Below are 17,932 nucleotides of genomic sequence, written 5' to 3' on the forward strand. Positions count from 1 at the left end.
TCATAAACTTGGTGACCTACTGCATCAATCAGTGTGCCTAGCACTGACAGGGCCAAAGCTCTGTAGTGCAAGGCATACAAGTGGGAACATGGCTCTCCAGGTCCCACCACCTTGGAGGAACATTGCTGGGACTCGAGGCGTACATATGCCCTGAGCCTGACCACTGGTCTGTGCTCGCTACGGTGGCACATATACTAAAATTGGATCGATACAGAGAAGATTAGCATGGCCCCTGCGAAAGGATGACACGCAAATCCGTGAAGCGCTCCATATTGCTGTTTTAGTGCGTGGGTAAAAGTACAGAAATGAAAAAAGACAAAAGGCTTTTCACGATTCCAAATGGTGCATGAGGATGGGTTTAGCAAATCGTGGGAGGTGCTGCTGGGTCAACTGGAAAGTCTACATGCATGGTGAAAACGAATGTGGGATGCTTTGATCGTTTGCTTTGTTGTGCAACCAATGCACTTCCAAAGCCCTTGCTTTACTGGGACTTTGCCATAGGCTATCCTGACACTCTAATTTCCCCCTGTCCATAAACTTGGTGACCTACTGCATCAATCAGTGTGCCTAGCACTGACAGGGCCAAAGCTCTGTAGTGCACGGCATACAAGTGGGAACATGGCTCTCCAGGTCCCACCACCTTGGAGGAACATTGCTGGGACTCGAGGCGTACATATGCCCTGAGCCTGTCCACTCATCCGTGCTCGCTACGGTGGCACATATACTAAAATTGGATCGATACAGAGAAGATTAGCATGGCCCCTGCGAAAAGGAACCTGATGGATCTTCTCTGTCCCCACCCTGCGGCCCCCAGCGGTCCTCTCGACGTCACATGGCCTTAGACTGCAGGGTAGTGACCCCTGAACCCCATTGGGGTCACCTGTGGCCTTGAAGGGTGCTCATGCTTGTTGAAATTAAACAAATTACCCAATATGGTAAAAAATCAAAGGCGGGAACTGGCATAATTAGCCATGTGCTTTCTGGGGTATGACAGGTGCATATTAATTAGCCATGTGCTGTAGACTGCTCTCATTGTATATCATTTATTACATAATTTGAAAAAGAAAATCCATTTTAAATGAATTGAGTAACATATAATAATAATAAGTATTATTTTTTTAATAAATGTATTACATTATATTCAAATATAATTCTATGTTTATTTGCAACATAACTAAATATAGCTTTTTTGAATTGCATGTCAGTTAGATAAAATGTTTTTATAATCAGGACTTATATTTGACACCTTTTAAGAAATAAAATATTTTAATAGTTCAATAATAAACATACTGAAATATTGACTTTTAAATGTTTTAGAATTTTGTCAATTATATAGACCATAATGTTCAGGTAACCTATTTATTAATATTAAATAACACATAATAAAATATTTAAACAACTGATTAAATATAGTACCTAAAAATATTAGGTTGTAGGATATAAGAAATATTATATTAAAATACTTTCAAATTTAAATTTCAGGCATTGATATTTAAATAGGTTTGTCAATTTTTTAAAGTTTAATAAATTATTTAAAAATTCAATTAAATATATTTTAAAATATTTCATTTACATCAATGTTTACAGTTGTATTTACATATACACATATTTTTAGGTGTTACTGCATTTACATTGAATATTTACCTAAATTTAATTTACAATATAATTTTATACCATTTTATTTTTACTGTTAGCTAAACTAGAGTTTATAACTTGTTTATGAATAATATACAGAACCCTAATATTACCATACTTTAAATTACACAATGATAACATTAAAGCAACCACATGAATATGTACGCAGTGTATTTTTGGAAGTTTAATTTTATCCTTCAACTCTTGTTTGCAATAAATGAATAGAAAACAATTATGTAAAGTGTAATATAAATATTGTGTAAAGTTATTCAAGTCACAACAGATAACTCACTCTTGGGACACTGTAGCTACTGAACAAATATCTTTAAAAAAAAAAGCTGAAATGTACACAGAGATTAGAAATAAAATAGAAAAATGTTTATTTACACAAAATATATAACCATTTATACTTTTAACATATTAGGGCAGTACAATATAGCGTAAAATTATTTTATTATCACAACAGTTTATGCAATATTTAAAAAAAAAAAAAATCACAAACATATGATAAATTATTATTTTATAAACTACCTTCCCAGTAGTTGCTGCTCGGCTATTTGCTAGAGCAGCTCAAAGCTTAACCCAGAGCTGTAAATAAACACTAATAGCAGAAGTTAAGAAGAAAAAAGAAAATGACAACAGCCAATCAGAGTCTGAATATCTTGCTTAGTTGTTTTAAAGACTAAATGTTTGCACCTTTACAGTGTTTTTAGACTTAGACTTAATTTTTAGAATTAGTTATTTGCATCTGAACAATATCTTTTAACTATTTAATATTATTAAGTAAATGATTTAATAACACAGATAAAATAATGCATTTTTGAATGGAATTGTTATTTTAGAAATAATAGCAATTTCTATGCTGTCATAAATGTTATTTTAGAAATAATAGCAGTTTCTATGCTATCATAAATGTTATTTTAGAAATAATAGCAGTTTCTATGCTATCATAAAGCCCTACAACTTGTACATGTATATTTATATTTGTTTTATACAAAATAAACATTTATCTTGCTTAGTTGTTTTAAAGACTAAATGTTTGCACCTTGACAGTGTTATTAGACTTATAATTTTTAGAATTAGAGCTAATTGCATCTGAACAATATCTTTTAACCATTTAATATTATTAAGTAAATGATTTAATAACACAGAAAAAATGCATTTTTCTAGGGAAATGTTATTTTAGAAATAATCGCGTTTTTCTATGCTATCATAAAGCCCTAAAACATATACATGTATATATCTATTTTTTTGTCAAACAAAATAAACATTTACAACAAAGCTTGTCGTCTTTATAGTCTGTTTTGTCTCCTTTTTTAACTTCCTCTATCCACTGCACCGCTTTATAAATCGCGCTTCCTGGAGGTCCCGCCCAGCGGCCAATCGGAGCGCACGTTCAGTGGAACTTTCTCAAAGAGCCAACGGCACGCTACATGACATGACCAAATTCGGAAGCACGCTTTGTGGAACTTTGCGTCGACCAATCCTGAGCCAGACGTCGGGCCAATCAGGAAGAAGGGAAAGTGGAACTGTGGAACGGGAAGGGAACCGAAGATTCTCCCGCAAGAGGCGAAAGGATGACACGCAGATCCGTGAAGCGCTCCATATTGCTGTTTTAGTGCGTGGGTAAAAGTACAGAAATGAAAAAAGACAAAAGGCTTTTCACGATTCCAAATGGTGCATGAGGATGGGTTTAGCAAATCGTGGGAGGTGCTGCTGGGTCAACTGGAAAGTCTACATGCATGGTGAAAACGAATGTGGGATGCTTTGATCGTTTGCTTTGTTGTGCAACCAATGCACTTCCAAAGCCCTTGCTTTACTGGGACTTTGCCATAGGCTATCCTGACACTCTAATTTCCCCCTGTCCATAAACTTGGTGACCTACTGCATCAATCAGTGTGCCTAGCACTGACAGGGCCAAAGCTCTGTAGTGCAAGGCATACAAGTGGGAACATGGCTCTCCAGGTCCCACCACCTTGGAGGAACATTGCTGGGACTCGAGGCGTACATATGCCCTGAGCCTGACTTCTGATCTGTGCTCGCTACGGTGGCACATATACTAAAATTGGATCGATACAGAGAAGATTAGCATGGCCCCTGCGAAAGGATGACACGCAAATCCGTGAAGCGCTCCATATTGCTTTTTTAGTGCGTGGGTAAAAGTACAGAAATGAAAAAAGACAAAAGGCTTTTCACGTTTCCAAATGGTGCATGACGATGGGTTTAGCAAATCGTGGGAGGTGCTGCTGGGTCAACTGGAAAGTCTACATGCATGGTAACAGCGAATGTGGGATGCTTTGATCATTTGTTTTGTTGTGCTAATGCACTTCCAAAGCCCTTGCTTTAGTGCGATTGCCATAGGCTATCCTGACACTCTAATTTCCCCCCCGTCCATAAACTTGGTGACCTACTGCATCAATCAGTGTGCCTAGCACTGACAGGGCCAAAGCTCTGTAGTGCACGGCATACAAGTGGGAACATGGCTCTCCGGTGCCCACCACCCTGGAGGAACATTGCTGGGACTCGAGGCATACATATGCCCTGAGCTTGACCACTGGTCTGTGCTCGCTACGGTGGCACATATACTAAAATTGGATCGATACAGAGAAGATTAGCATGGCCCCTGCGAAAGGATGACACACAAATCCGTGAAGCGCTCCATATTGCTGTTTTAGTGCGTGGGTAAAAGTACAGAAATGAAAAAAGACAAAAGGCTTTTCACGATTCCAAATGGTGCATGAGGATGGGTTTAGCAAATCGTGGGAGGTGCTGCTGGGTCAACTGGAAAGTCTACATGCATGGTGAAAACGAATGTGGAATGCTTTGATCGTTTGCTTTGTTGTGCAACCAATGCACTTCCAAAGCCCTTGCTTTACTGGGACTTTGCCATAGGCTATCCTGACACTCTAATTTCCCCCTGTCCATAAACTTGGTGACCTACTGCATCAATCAGTGTGCCTAGCACTGACAGGGCCAAAGCTCTGTAGTGCACGGCATACAAGTGGGAACATGGCTCTCCAGGTCCCACCACCTTGGAGGAACATTGCTGGGACTCGAGGCGTACATATGCCCTGAGCCTGTCCACTCATCCGTGCTCGCTACGGTGGCACATATACTAAAATTGGATCGATACAGAGAAGATTAGCATGGCCCCTGCGAAAGGATGACACGCAAATCCGTGAAGCGCTCCATATTGCTGTTTTAGTGCGTGGGTAAAAGTACAGAAATGAAAAAAGACAAAAGGCTTTTCACGATTCCAAATGGTGCTTGAGGATGGGTTTAGCAAATCGTGGGAGGTGCTGCTGGGTCAACTGGAAAGTCTACATGCATGGTGAAAACGAATGTGGGATGCTTTGATCGTTTGTTTTGTTGTGCTAATGCACTTCCAAAGCCCTTGCTTTAGTGGGACTTTGCCATAGGCTATCCTGACACTCTAATTTCCCCCTGTCCATAAACTTGGTGACCTACTGCATCAATCAGTGTGCCTAGCACTGACAGGGCCAAAGCTCTGTAGTGCACGGCATACAAGTGGGAACATGGCTCTCCGGTGCCCACCACCTTGAAGGAACATTGCTGGGACTCGAGGCATACATATGCCCTGAGCTTGACCACTGCTCTGTGCTCGCTACGGTGGCACATATACTAAAATTGGATCGATACAGAGAAGATTAGCATGGCCCCTGCGAAAGGATGACACGCAAATCCGTGAAGCGCTCCATATTGCTGTTTTAGTGCGTGGGTAAAAGTACAGAAATGAAAAAAGACAAAAGGCTTTTCACGATTCCAAATGGTGCATGAGGATGGGTTTAGCAAATCGTGGGAGGTGCTGCTGGGTCAACTGGAAAGTCTACATGCATGGTGAAAACGAATGTGGGATGCTTTGATCGTTTGCTTTGTTGTGCAACCAATGCACTTCCAAAGCCCTTGCTTTACTGGGACTTTGCCATAGGCTATCCTGACACTCTAATTTCCCCCTGTCCATAAACTTGGTGACCTACTGCATCAATCAGTGTGCCTAGCACTGACAGGGCCAAAGCTCTGTAGTGCACGGCATACAAGTGGGAACATGGCTCTCCAGGTCCCACCACCTTGGAGGAACATTGCTGGGACTCGAGGCGTACATATGCCCTGAGCCTGTCCACTCATCCGTGCTCGCTACGGTGGCACATATACTAAAATTGGATCGATACAGAGAAGATTAGCAAGGCCCCTGCGAAAGGATGACACGCAAATCCGTGAAGCGCTCCATATTGCTGTTTTAGTGCGTGGGTAAAAGTACAGAAATGAAAAAAGACAAAAGGCTTTTCACGATTCCAAATGGTGCATGAGGATGGGTTTAGCAAATCGTGGGAGGTGCTGCTGGGTCAACTGGAAAGTCTACATGCATGGTGAAAACGAATGTGGGATGCTTTGATCGTTTGCTTTGTTGTGCAACCAATGCACTTTCAAAGCCCTTGCTTTACTGGGACTTTGCCATAGGCTATCCTGACACTCTAATTTCCCCCTGTCCATAAACTTGGTGACCTACTGCATCAATCAGTGTGCCTAGCACTGACAGGGCCAAAGCTCTGTAGTGCACGGCATACAAGTGGGAACATGGCTCTCCAGGTCCCACCACCTTGGAGGAACATTGCTGGGACTCGAGGCGTACATATGCCCTGAGCCTAACTGCTAATCTGTGCTCGCTACGGTGGCACATATACTAAAATTGGATCGATACAGAGAAGATTAGCATGGCCCCTGCGAAAGGATGACACGCAAATCCGTGAAGCGCTCCATATTGCTTTTTTAGTGCGTGGGTAAAAGTACAGAAATGAAAAAAGACAAAAGGCTTTTCACGTTTCCAAATGGTGCATGAGGATGGGTTTAGCAAATCGTGGGAGGTGCTAGTGGGTCAACTGGAAAGTCTACATGCATGGTGAAAACGAATGTGGGATGCTTTGATCATTTGTTTTGTTGTGCTAATGCACTTCCAAAGCCCTTGCTTTAGTGGGATTGCCATAGGCTATCCTGACACTCTAATTTCCCCCTGTCCATAAACTTGGTGACCTACTGCATCAATCAGTGTGCCTAGCACTGACAGGGCCAAAGCTCTGTAGTGCACGGCATACAAGTGGGAACATGGCTCTCCAGGTCCCACCACCTTGGAGGAACATTGCTGGGACTCGAGGCGTACATATGCCCTGAGCCTGTCCACTCGTCCGTGCTCGCTACGGTGGCACATATACTAAAATTGGATCGATACAGAGAAGATTAGCATGGCCCCTGCGAAAGGATGACACGCAAATCCGTGAAGCGCTCCATATTGCTGTTTTAGTGCGTGGGTAAAAGTACAGAAATGCAAAAAGACAAAAGGCTTTTCACGATTCCAAATGGTGCATGAGGATGGGTTTAGCAAATTGTGGGAGGTGCTGCTGGGTCAACTGGAAAGTCTACATGCATGGTGAAAACGAATGTGGGATGCTTTGATCATTTGTTTTGTTGTGCAACCAATGCACTTCCAAAGCCCTTGCTTTACTGGGACTTTGCCATAGGCTATCCTGACACTCTAATTTCCCCCTGTCCATAAACTTGGTGACCTACTGCATCAATCAGTGTGCCTAGCACTGACAGGGCCAAAGCTCTGTAGTGCACGGCATACAAGTGGGAACATGGCTCTCCGGTTCTCACCACCCTGGAGGAACATTGCTGGGACTCGAGGCGTACATATGCCCTGAGCCTGACCACTGGTCTGTGCTCGCTATGGGGGCATATATACTAAAATTGGATCGATACAGAGAAGATTAGCATGGCCCCTGCGAAAGGATGACACGCAAATCCGTGAAGCGCTCCATATTGCTTTTTTAGTGCGTGGGTAAAAGTACAGAAATGGAAAAAGACAAAAGGCTTTTCACGATTCCAAATGGTGCATGAGGATGGGTTTAGCAAATCGTGGGAGGTGCTGCTGGGTCAACTGGAAAGTCTACATGCATGGTGAAAACGAATGTGGGATGCTTTGATTGTTTGCTTTGTTGTGCTAATGCACTTCCAAAGCCCTTGCTTTAGTGGGATTGCCATAGGCTATCGTGACACTCTAATTTCCCCCCGTCCATAAACTTGGTGACCTACTGCATCAATCAGTGTGCCTAGCACTGACAGGGCCAAAGCTCTGTAGTGCACGGTATATAAGTGGGAACATGGCTCTTCGGGTCCCACCACCTTGAAGGAACATTGCTGGGACTCGAGGCGTACATATGCCCTGAGCCTGACCACTGGTCTGTGCTCGCTACGGTGGCACATATACTAAAATTGGATCGATACAGAGAAGATTAGCATGGCTCCTGCGAAAGGATGACACGCAAATCCGTGAAGCGCTCCATATTGCTGTTTTAGTGCGTGGGTAAAAGTACAGAAATGAAAAAAGACAAAAAGTTTTTTTACGATTCCAAATGGTGCATGAGGATGGGTTTAGCAAATCGTGGGAGGTGCTGCTGGGTCAACTGGAAAGTCTACATGCATGGTGAAAACGAATGTGGGATGCTTTGATCGTTTGCTTTGTTGTGCAACCAATGCACTTCCAAAGCCCTTGCTTTACTGGGACTTTGCCATAGGCTATCCTGACACTCTAATTTCCCCCTGTCCATAAACTTGGTGACCTACTGCATCAATCAGTGTGCCTAGCACTGACAGGGCCAAAGCTCTGTAGTGCACGGCATACAAGTGGGAACATGGCTCTCCAGGTCCCACCACCTTGGAGGAACATTGCTGGGACTCGAGGCGTACATATGCCCTGAGCCTGTCCACTCGTCCGTGCTCGCTACGGTGGCACATATACTAAAATTGGATCGATACAGAGAAGATTAGCATGGCCCCTGCGAAAGGATGACACGCAAATCCGTGAAGCGCTCCATATTGCTGTTTTAGTGCGTGGGTAAAAGTACAGAAATGCAAAAAGACAAAAGGCTTTTCACGATTCCAAATGGTGCATGAGGATGGGTTTAGCAAATCGTGGGAGGTGCTGCTGGGTCAACTGGAAAGTCTACATGCATGGTGAAAACGAATGTGGGATGCTTTGATCATTTGTTTTGTTGTGCAACCAATGCACTTCCAAAGCCCTTGCTTTACTGGGACTTTGCCATAGGCTATCCTGACACTCTAATTTCCCCCTGTCCATAAACTTGGTGACCTACTGCATCAATCAGTGTGCCTAGCACTGACAGGGCCAAAGCTCTGTAGTGCACAGCATACAAGTGGGAACATGGCTCTCCAGGTCCCACCACCTTGGAGGAACATTGCTGGGACTCGAGGCGTACATATGCCCTGAGCCTGACTGCTGATCCGTGCTCGCTACGGTGGCACATATACTAAAATTGGATCGATACAGAGAAGATTAGCATGGCCCCTGCGAAAGGATGACACGCAAATCCATGAAGCGCTCCATATTGCTTTTTTAGTGCGTGGGTAAAAGTATAGAAATGAAAAAAGACAAAAGGCTTTTCACGTTTCCAAATGGTGCATGAGGATGGGTTTAGGAAATCGTGGGAGGTGCTGCTGGGTCAACTGGAAAGTCTACATGCATGGTGAAAACGAATGTGGGATGCTTTGATCATTTGTTTTGTTGTGCTAATGCACTTCCAAAGCCCTTGCTTTAGTGGGATTGCCATAGGCTATCGTGACACTCTAATTTCCCCCCGTCCATAAACTTGGTGACCTACTGCATCAATCAGTGTGCCTAGCACTGACAGGGCCAAAGCTCTGTAGTGCAGGGTATATAAGTGGGAACATGGCTCTTCGGGTCCCACCACCTTGAAGGAACATTGCTGGGACTCGAGGCGTACATATGCCCTGAGCCTGACCACTGGTCTGTGCTCGCTACGGTGGCACATATACTAAAATTGGATCGATACAGAGAAGATTAGCATGGCCCCTGCGAAAGGATGACACGCAAATCCGTGAAGCGCTCCATATTGCTGTTTTAGTGCGTGGGTAAAAGTACAGAAATGAAAAAAGACAAAAGGCTTTTCACGATTCCAAATGGTGCTTGAGGATGGGTTTAGCAAATCGTGGGAGGTGCTGCTGGGTCAACTGGAAAGTCTACATGCATGGTGAAAAGGAATGTGGGATGCTTTGATCATTTGTTTTGTTGTGCTAATGCACTTCCAAAGCCCTTGCTTTAGTGGGACTTTGCCATAGGCTATCCTGACACTCTAATTTCCCCCTGTCCATAAACTTGGTGACCTACTGCATCAATCAGTGTGCCTAGCACTGACAGGGCCAAAGCTCTGTAGTGCACGGTATATAAGTGGGAACATGGCTCTTCGGGTCCCACCACCTTGAAGGAACATTGCTGGGACTCGAGGCGTACATATGCCCTGAGCCTGTCCACTCGTCCGTGCTCGCTACGGTGGCACATATACTAAAATTGGATCGATACAGAGAAGATTAGCATGGCCCTTGCGAAAGGATGACACGCAAATCCGTGAAGTGCTCCATATTGCTGTTTTAGTGCGTGGGTAAAAGTACAGAAATGCAAAAAGACAAAAGGCTTTTCACGATTCCAAATGGTGCATGAGGATGGGTTTAGCAAATCGTGGGAGGTGCTGCTGGGTCAACTGGAAAGTCTACATGCATGGTGAAAACGAATGTGGGATGCTTTGATCATTTGTTTTGTTGTGCAACCAATGCACTTCCAAAGCCCTTGCTTTACTGGGACTTTGCCATAGGCTATCCTGACACTCTAATTTCCCCCTGTCCATAAACTTGGTGACCTACTGCATCAATCAGTGTGCCTAGCACTGACAGGGCCAAAGCTCTGTAGTGCACGGCATACAAGTGGGAACATGGCTCTCCAGGTCCCACCACCTTGGAGGAACATTGCTGGGACTTGAGGCGTACATATGCCCTGAGCCTGACTGCTGGTCCGTGCTCGCTACGGTGGCACATATACTAAAATTGGATCGATACAGAGAAGATTAGCATGGCCCCTGCGCAAAGGAACCTGATGGATCTTCTCTGTCCCCACCCTGCGGCCCCCAGCGGTCCTCTCGACGTCACATGGCCTTAGACTGCAGGGTAGTGACCCCTGAACCCCATTGGGGTCACCTGTGGCCTTGAAGGGTGCTCATGCTTGTTGAAATTAAACAAATTACCCAATATGGTAAAAAATCAAAGGCGGGAACTGGCATAATTAGCCATGTGCTTTCTGGGGTATGACAGGTGCATATTAATTAGCCATGTGCTGTAGACTGCTCTCATTGTATATCATTTATTACATAATTTGAAAAAGAAAATCCATTTTAAATGAATTGAGTAACATATAATAATAATAAGTATTATTTTTTTAATAAATGTATTACATTATATTCAAATATAATTCTATGTTTATTTGCAACATAACTAAATATAGCTTTTTTGAATTGCATGTCAGTTAGATAAAATGTTTTTATAATCAGGACTTATATTTGACACCTTTTAAGAAATAAAATATTTTAATAGTTCAATAATAAACATACTGAAATATTGACTTTTAAATGTTTTAGAATTTTGTCAATTATATAGACCATAATGTTCAGGTAACCTATTTATTAATATTAAATAACACATAATAAAATATTTAAACAACTGATTAAATATAGTACCTAAAAATATTAGGTTGTAGGATATAAGAAATATTATATTAAAATACTTTCAAATTTAAATTTCAGGCATTGATATTTAAATAGGTTTGTCAATTTTTTAAAGTTTAATAAATTATTTAAAAATTCAATTAAATATATTTTAAAATATTTCATTTACATCAATGTTTACAGTTGTATTTACATATACACATATTTTTAGGTGTTACTGCATTTACATTGAATATTTACCTAAATTTAATTTACAATATAATTTTATACCATTTTATTTTTACTGTTAGCTAAACTAGAGTTTATAACTTGTTTATGAATAATATACAGAACCCTAATATTACCATACTTTAAATTACACAATGATAACATTAAAGCAACCACATGAATATGTACGCAGTGTATTTTTGGAAGTTTAATTTTATCCTTCAACTCTTGTTTGCAATAAATGAATAGAAAACAATTATGTAAAGTGTAATATAAATATTGTGTAAAGTTATTCAAGTCACAACAGATAACTCACTCTTGGGACACTGTAGCTACTGAACAAATATCTTTAAAAAAAAAAGCTGAAATGTACACAGAGATTAGAAATAAAATAGAAAAATGTTTATTTACACAAAATATATAACCATTTATACTTTTAACATATTAGGGCAGTACAATATAGCGTAAAATTATTTTATTATCACAACAGTTTATGCAATATTTAAAAAAAAAAAAAATCACAAACATATGATAAATTATTATTTTATAAACTACCTTCCCAGTAGTTGCTGCTCGGCTATTTGCTAGAGCAGCTCAAAGCTTAACCCAGAGCTGTAAATAAACACTAATAGCAGAAGTTAAGAAGAAAAAAGAAAATGACAACAGCCAATCAGAGTCTGAATATCTTGCTTAGTTGTTTTAAAGACTAAATGTTTGCACCTTTACAGTGTTTTTAGACTTAGACTTAATTTTTAGAATTAGTTATTTGCATCTGAACAATATCTTTTAACTATTTAATATTATTAAGTAAATGATTTAATAACACAGATAAAATAATGCATTTTTGAATGGAATTGTTATTTTAGAAATAATAGCAATTTCTATGCTGTCATAAATGTTATTTTAGAAATAATAGCAGTTTCTATGCTATCATAAATGTTATTTTAGAAATAATAGCAGTTTCTATGCTATCATAAAGCCCTACAACTTGTACATGTATATTTATATTTGTTTTATACAAAATAAACATTTATCTTGCTTAGTTGTTTTAAAGACTAAATGTTTGCACCTTGACAGTGTTATTAGACTTATAATTTTTAGAATTAGAGCTAATTGCATCTGAACAATATCTTTTAACCATTTAATATTATTAAGTAAATGATTTAATAACACAGAAAAAATGCATTTTTCTAGGGAAATGTTATTTTAGAAATAATCGCGTTTTTCTATGCTATCATAAAGCCCTAAAACATATACATGTATATATCTATTTTTTTGTCAAACAAAATAAACATTTACAACAAAGCTTGTCGTCTTTATAGTCTGTTTTGTCTCCTTTTTTAACTTCCTCTATCCACTGCACCGCTTTATAAATCGCGCTTCCTGGAGGTCCCGCCCAGCGGCCAATCGGAGCGCACGTTCAGTGGAACTTTCTCAAAGAGCCAACGGCACGCTACATGACATGACCAAATTCGGAAGCACGCTTTGTGGAACTTTGCGTCGACCAATCCTGAGCCAGACGTCGGGCCAATCAGGAAGAAGGGAAAGTGGAACTGTGGAACGGGAAGGGAACCGAAGATTCTCCCGCAAGAGGCGAAAGGATGACACGCAGATCCGTGAAGCGCTCCATATTGCTGTTTTAGTGCGTGGGTAAAAGTACAGAAATGAAAAAAGACAAAAGGCTTTTCACGATTCCAAATGGTGCATGAGGATGGGTTTAGCAAATCGTGGGAGGTGCTGCTGGGTCAACTGGAAAGTCTACATGCATGGTGAAAACGAATGTGGGATGCTTTGATCGTTTGCTTTGTTGTGCAACCAATGCACTTCCAAAGCCCTTGCTTTACTGGGACTTTGCCATAGGCTATCCTGACACTCTAATTTCCCCCTGTCCATAAACTTGGTGACCTACTGCATCAATCAGTGTGCCTAGCACTGACAGGGCCAAAGCTCTGTAGTGCAAGGCATACAAGTGGGAACATGGCTCTCCAGGTCCCACCACCTTGGAGGAACATTGCTGGGACTCGAGGCGTACATATGCCCTGAGCCTGACTTCTGATCTGTGCTCGCTACGGTGGCACATATACTAAAATTGGATCGATACAGAGAAGATTAGCATGGCCCCTGCGAAAGGATGACACGCAAATCCGTGAAGCGCTCCATATTGCTTTTTTAGTGCGTGGGTAAAAGTACAGAAATGAAAAAAGACAAAAGGCTTTTCACGTTTCCAAATGGTGCATGACGATGGGTTTAGCAAATCGTGGGAGGTGCTGCTGGGTCAACTGGAAAGTCTACATGCATGGTAACAGCGAATGTGGGATGCTTTGATCATTTGTTTTGTTGTGCTAATGCACTTCCAAAGCCCTTGCTTTAGTGCGATTGCCATAGGCTATCCTGACACTCTAATTTCCCCCCCGTCCATAAACTTGGTGACCTACTGCATCAATCAGTGTGCCTAGCACTGACAGGGCCAAAGCTCTGTAGTGCACGGCATACAAGTGGGAACATGGCTCTCCGGTGCCCACCACCCTGGAGGAACATTGCTGGGACTCGAGGCATACATATGCCCTGAGCTTGACCACTGGTCTGTGCTCGCTACGGTGGCACATATACTAAAATTGGATCGATACAGAGAAGATTAGCATGGCCCCTGCGAAAGGATGACACGCAAATCCGTGAAGCGCTCCATATTGCTGTTTTAGTGCGTGGGTAAAAGTACAGAAATGAAAAAAGACAAAAGGCTTTTCACGATTCCAAATGGTGCATGAGGATGGGTTTAGCAAATCGTGGGAGGTGCTGCTGGGTCAACTGGAAAGTCTACATGCATGGTGAAAACGAATGTGGAATGCTTTGATCGTTTGCTTTGTTGTGCAACCAATGCACTTCCAAAGCCCTTGCTTTACTGGGACTTTGCCATAGGCTATCCTGACACTCTAATTTCCCCCTGTCCATAAACTTGGTGACCTACTGCATCAATCAGTGTGCCTAGCACTGACAGGGCCAAAGCTCTGTAGTGCACGGCATACAAGTGGGAACATGGCTCTCCAGGTCCCACCACCTTGGAGGAACATTGCTGGGACTCGAGGCGTACATATGCCCTGAGCCTGTCCACTCATCCGTGCTCGCTACGGTGGCACATATACTAAAATTGGATCGATACAGAGAAGATTAGCATGGCCCCTGCGAAAGGATGACACGCAAATCCGTGAAGCGCTCCATATTGCTGTTTTAGTGCGTGGGTAAAAGTACAGAAATGAAAAAAGACAAAAGGCTTTTCACGATTCCAAATGGTGCTTGAGGATGGGTTTAGCAAATCGTGGGAGGTGCTGCTGGGTCAACTGGAAAGTCTACATGCATGGTGAAAACGAATGTGGGATGCTTTGATCGTTTGTTTTGTTGTGCTAATGCACTTCCAAAGCCCTTGCTTTAGTGGGACTTTGCCATAGGCTATCCTGACACTCTAATTTCCCCCTGTCCATAAACTTGGTGACCTACTGCATCAATCAGTGTGCCTAGCACTGACAGGGCCAAAGCTCTGTAGTGCACGGCATACAAGTGGGAACATGGCTCTCCGGTGCCCACCACCTTGAAGGAACATTGCTGGGACTCGAGGCATACATATGCCCTGAGCTTGACCACTGCTCTGTGCTCGCTACGGTGGCACATATACTAAAATTGGATCGATACAGAGAAGATTAGCATGGCCCCTGCGAAAGGATGACACGCAAATCCGTGAAGCGCTCCATATTGCTGTTTTAGTGCGTGGGTAAAAGTACAGAAATGAAAAAAGACAAAAGGCTTTTCACGATTCCAAATGGTGCATGAGGATGGGTTTAGCAAATCGTGGGAGGTGCTGCTGGGTCAACTGGAAAGTCTACATGCATGGTGAAAACGAATGTGGGATGCTTTGATCGTTTGCTTTGTTGTGCAACCAATGCACTTCCAAAGCCCTTGCTTTACTGGGACTTTGCCATAGGCTATCCTGACACTCTAATTTCCCCCTGTCCATAAACTTGGTGACCTACTGCATCAATCAGTGTGCCTAGCACTGACAGGGCCAAAGCTCTGTAGTGCACGGCATACAAGTGGGAACATGGCTCTCCAGGTCCCACCACCTTGGAGGAACATTGCTGGGACTCGAGGCGTACATATGCCCTGAGCCTGTCCACTCATCCGTGCTCGCTACGGTGGCACATATACTAAAATTGGATCGATACAGAGAAGATTAGCAAGGCCCCTGCGAAAGGATGACACGCAAATCCGTGAAGCGCTCCATATTGCTGTTTTAGTGCGTGGGTAAAAGTACAGAAATGAAAAAAGACAAAAGGCTTTTCACGATTCCAAATGGTGCATGAGGATGGGTTTAGCAAATCGTGGGAGGTGCTGCTGGGTCAACTGGAAAGTCTACATGCATGGTGAAAACGAATGTGGGATGCTTTGATCGTTTGCTTTGTTGTGCAACCAATGCACTTTCAAAGCCCTTGCTTTACTGGGACTTTGCCATAGGCTATCCTGACACTCTAATTTCCCCCTGTCCATAAACTTGGTGACCTACTGCATCAATCAGTGTGCCTAGCACTGACAGGGCCAAAGCTCTGTAGTGCACGGCATACAAGTGGGAACATGGCTCTCCAGGTCCCACCACCTTGGAGGAACATTGCTGGGACTCGAGGCGTACATATGCCCTGAGCCTAACTGCTAATCTGTGCTCGCTACGGTGGCACATATACTAAAATTGGATCGATACAGAGAAGATTAGCATGGCCCCTGCGAAAGGATGACACGCAAATCCGTGAAGCGCTCCATATTGCTTTTTTAGTGCGTGGGTAAAAGTACAGAAATGAAAAAAGACAAAAGGCTTTTCACGTTTCCAAATGGTGCATGAGGATGGGTTTAGCAAATCGTGGGAGGTGCTAGTGGGTCAACTGGAAAGTCTACATGCATGGTGAAAACGAATGTGGGATGCTTTGATCATTTGTTTTGTTGTGCTAATGCACTTCCAAAGCCCTTGCTTTAGTGGGATTGCCATAGGCTATCCTGACACTCTAATTTCCCCCTGTCCATAAACTTGGTGACCTACTGCATCAATCAGTGTGCCTAGCACTGACAGGGCCAAAGCTCTGTAGTGCACGGCATACAAGTGGGAACATGGCTCTCCAGGTCCCACCACCTTGGAGGAACATTGCTGGGACTCGAGGCGTACATATGCCCTGAGCCTGTCCACTCGTCCGTGCTCGCTACGGTGGCACATATACTAAAATTGGATCGATACAGAGAAGATTAGCATGGCCCCTGCGAAAGGATGACACGCAAATCCGTGAAGCGCTCCATATTGCTGTTTTAGTGCGTGGGTAAAAGTACAGAAATGCAAAAAGACAAAAGGCTTTTCACGATTCCAAATGGTGCATGAGGATGGGTTTAGCAAATTGTGGGAGGTGCTGCTGGGTCAACTGGAAAGTCTACATGCATGGTGAAAACGAATGTGGGATGCTTTGATCATTTGTTTTGTTGTGCAACCAATGCACTTCCAAAGCCCTTGCTTTACTGGGACTTTGCCATAGGCTATCCTGACACTCTAATTTCCCCCTGTCCATAAACTTGGTGACCTACTGCATCAATCAGTGTGCCTAGCACTGACAGGGCCAAAGCTCTGTAGTGCACGGCATACAAGTGGGAACATGGCTCTCCGGTTCTCACCACCCTGGAGGAACATTGCTGGGACTCGAGGCGTACATATGCCCTGAGCCTGACCACTGGTCTGTGCTCGCTACGGGGGCATATATACTAAAATTGGATCGATACAGAGAAGATTAGCATGGCCCCTGCGAAAGGATGACACGCAAATCCGTGAAGCGCTCCATATTGCTTTTTTAGTGCGTGGGTAAAAGTACAGAAATGCAAAAAGACAAAAGGCTTTTCACGATTCCAAATGGTGCATGAGGATGGGTTTAGCAAATCGTGGGAGGTGCTGCTGGGTCAACTGGAAAGTCTACATGCATGGTGAAAACGAATGTGGGATGCTTTGATTGTTTGCTTTGTTGTGCTAATGCACTTCCAAAGCCCTTGCTTTAGTGGGATTGCCATAGGCTATCGTGACACTCTAATTTCCCCCCGTCCATAAACTTGGTGACCTACTGCATCAATCAGTGTGCCTAGCACTGACAGGGCCAAAGCTCTGTAGTGCACGGTATATAAGTGGGAACATGGCTCTTCGGGTCCCACCACCTTGAAGGAACATTGCTGGGACTCGAGGCGTACATATGCCCTGAGCCTGACCACTGGTCTGTGCTCGCTACGGTGGCACATATACTAAAATTGGATCGATACAGAGAAGATTAGCATGGCTCCTGCGAAAGGATGACACGCAAATCCGTGAAGCGCTCCATATTGCTGTTTTAGTGCGTGGGTAAAAGTACAGAAATGAAAAAAGACAAAAAGTTTTTTTACGATTCCAAATGGTGCATGAGGATGGGTTTAGCAAATCGTGG

The 17,932-nt window shown here is 42.9% G+C and overlaps 2 protein-coding genes, 23 non-coding genes and 2 pseudogenes across 26 annotated transcripts in view; all 27 read left to right on the plus strand.

Moving 5' to 3' along the window:
- Positions 1-17,932, plus strand: part of LOC137491103 (uncharacterized) — a 1,183,352-nt gene that overhangs the window by 156,253 nt on the left and 1,009,167 nt on the right. The window lies entirely within an intron of this gene.
- Positions 1-17,932, plus strand: part of LOC137489733 (uncharacterized) — a 281,585-nt gene that overhangs the window by 114,639 nt on the left and 149,014 nt on the right. The window lies entirely within an intron of this gene.
- Positions 171-277, plus strand: LOC137489679 (U6 spliceosomal RNA). Its single transcript, XR_011009067.2, has one exon. It is a non-coding gene; the product is annotated as a U6 spliceosomal RNA (small nuclear RNA).
- On the plus strand, positions 701-774 carry LOC137489676 (U6 spliceosomal RNA; annotated as a pseudogene).
- Positions 3,671-3,777, plus strand: LOC141384212 (U6 spliceosomal RNA). The gene has a single exon (XR_012405267.1). It is a non-coding gene; the product is annotated as a U6 spliceosomal RNA (small nuclear RNA).
- Positions 4,197-4,303, plus strand: LOC137495068 (U6 spliceosomal RNA). Its single transcript, XR_011015012.2, has one exon. It is a non-coding gene; the product is annotated as a U6 spliceosomal RNA (small nuclear RNA).
- Positions 4,727-4,833, plus strand: LOC137489678 (U6 spliceosomal RNA). Its single transcript, XR_011009066.2, has one exon. It is a non-coding gene; the product is annotated as a U6 spliceosomal RNA (small nuclear RNA).
- On the plus strand, positions 5,254-5,360 carry LOC137489675 (U6 spliceosomal RNA). Its single transcript, XR_011009064.2, has one exon. It is a non-coding gene; the product is annotated as a U6 spliceosomal RNA (small nuclear RNA).
- Positions 5,784-5,890, plus strand: LOC141382039 (U6 spliceosomal RNA). The gene has a single exon (XR_012402982.1). It is a non-coding gene; the product is annotated as a U6 spliceosomal RNA (small nuclear RNA).
- LOC141382001 (U6 spliceosomal RNA) lies at positions 6,314-6,420 on the plus strand. The gene has a single exon (XR_012402940.1). It is a non-coding gene; the product is annotated as a U6 spliceosomal RNA (small nuclear RNA).
- Positions 6,839-6,945, plus strand: LOC141384290 (U6 spliceosomal RNA). Its single transcript, XR_012405356.1, has one exon. It is a non-coding gene; the product is annotated as a U6 spliceosomal RNA (small nuclear RNA).
- LOC141382045 (U6 spliceosomal RNA) lies at positions 7,369-7,475 on the plus strand. Its single transcript, XR_012402988.1, has one exon. It is a non-coding gene; the product is annotated as a U6 spliceosomal RNA (small nuclear RNA).
- Positions 7,894-8,000, plus strand: LOC141382053 (U6 spliceosomal RNA). Its single transcript, XR_012402997.1, has one exon. It is a non-coding gene; the product is annotated as a U6 spliceosomal RNA (small nuclear RNA).
- On the plus strand, positions 8,425-8,531 carry LOC141384291 (U6 spliceosomal RNA). The gene has a single exon (XR_012405357.1). It is a non-coding gene; the product is annotated as a U6 spliceosomal RNA (small nuclear RNA).
- LOC141382022 (U6 spliceosomal RNA) lies at positions 8,955-9,061 on the plus strand. Its single transcript, XR_012402962.1, has one exon. It is a non-coding gene; the product is annotated as a U6 spliceosomal RNA (small nuclear RNA).
- Positions 9,480-9,586, plus strand: LOC141384292 (U6 spliceosomal RNA). Its single transcript, XR_012405358.1, has one exon. It is a non-coding gene; the product is annotated as a U6 spliceosomal RNA (small nuclear RNA).
- Positions 10,007-10,113, plus strand: LOC141382047 (U6 spliceosomal RNA). The gene has a single exon (XR_012402990.1). It is a non-coding gene; the product is annotated as a U6 spliceosomal RNA (small nuclear RNA).
- On the plus strand, positions 10,537-10,610 carry LOC137495107 (U6 spliceosomal RNA; annotated as a pseudogene).
- On the plus strand, positions 13,507-13,613 carry LOC141384213 (U6 spliceosomal RNA). The gene has a single exon (XR_012405268.1). It is a non-coding gene; the product is annotated as a U6 spliceosomal RNA (small nuclear RNA).
- Positions 14,033-14,139, plus strand: LOC141384293 (U6 spliceosomal RNA). Its single transcript, XR_012405359.1, has one exon. It is a non-coding gene; the product is annotated as a U6 spliceosomal RNA (small nuclear RNA).
- LOC141384294 (U6 spliceosomal RNA) lies at positions 14,563-14,669 on the plus strand. The gene has a single exon (XR_012405360.1). It is a non-coding gene; the product is annotated as a U6 spliceosomal RNA (small nuclear RNA).
- Positions 15,090-15,196, plus strand: LOC141384295 (U6 spliceosomal RNA). The gene has a single exon (XR_012405361.1). It is a non-coding gene; the product is annotated as a U6 spliceosomal RNA (small nuclear RNA).
- LOC141382040 (U6 spliceosomal RNA) lies at positions 15,620-15,726 on the plus strand. The gene has a single exon (XR_012402983.1). It is a non-coding gene; the product is annotated as a U6 spliceosomal RNA (small nuclear RNA).
- On the plus strand, positions 16,150-16,256 carry LOC141382002 (U6 spliceosomal RNA). Its single transcript, XR_012402941.1, has one exon. It is a non-coding gene; the product is annotated as a U6 spliceosomal RNA (small nuclear RNA).
- Positions 16,675-16,781, plus strand: LOC141384296 (U6 spliceosomal RNA). Its single transcript, XR_012405362.1, has one exon. It is a non-coding gene; the product is annotated as a U6 spliceosomal RNA (small nuclear RNA).
- On the plus strand, positions 17,205-17,311 carry LOC141382042 (U6 spliceosomal RNA). Its single transcript, XR_012402985.1, has one exon. It is a non-coding gene; the product is annotated as a U6 spliceosomal RNA (small nuclear RNA).
- LOC141382054 (U6 spliceosomal RNA) lies at positions 17,730-17,836 on the plus strand. Its single transcript, XR_012402998.1, has one exon. It is a non-coding gene; the product is annotated as a U6 spliceosomal RNA (small nuclear RNA).

The sequence above is a fragment of the Danio rerio genome, chromosome 4 (assembly GCF_049306965.1).
Source record: "Danio rerio strain Tuebingen ecotype United States chromosome 4, GRCz12tu, whole genome shotgun sequence".
Lineage (NCBI taxonomy): Eukaryota > Metazoa > Chordata > Actinopteri > Cypriniformes > Danionidae > Danio > Danio rerio.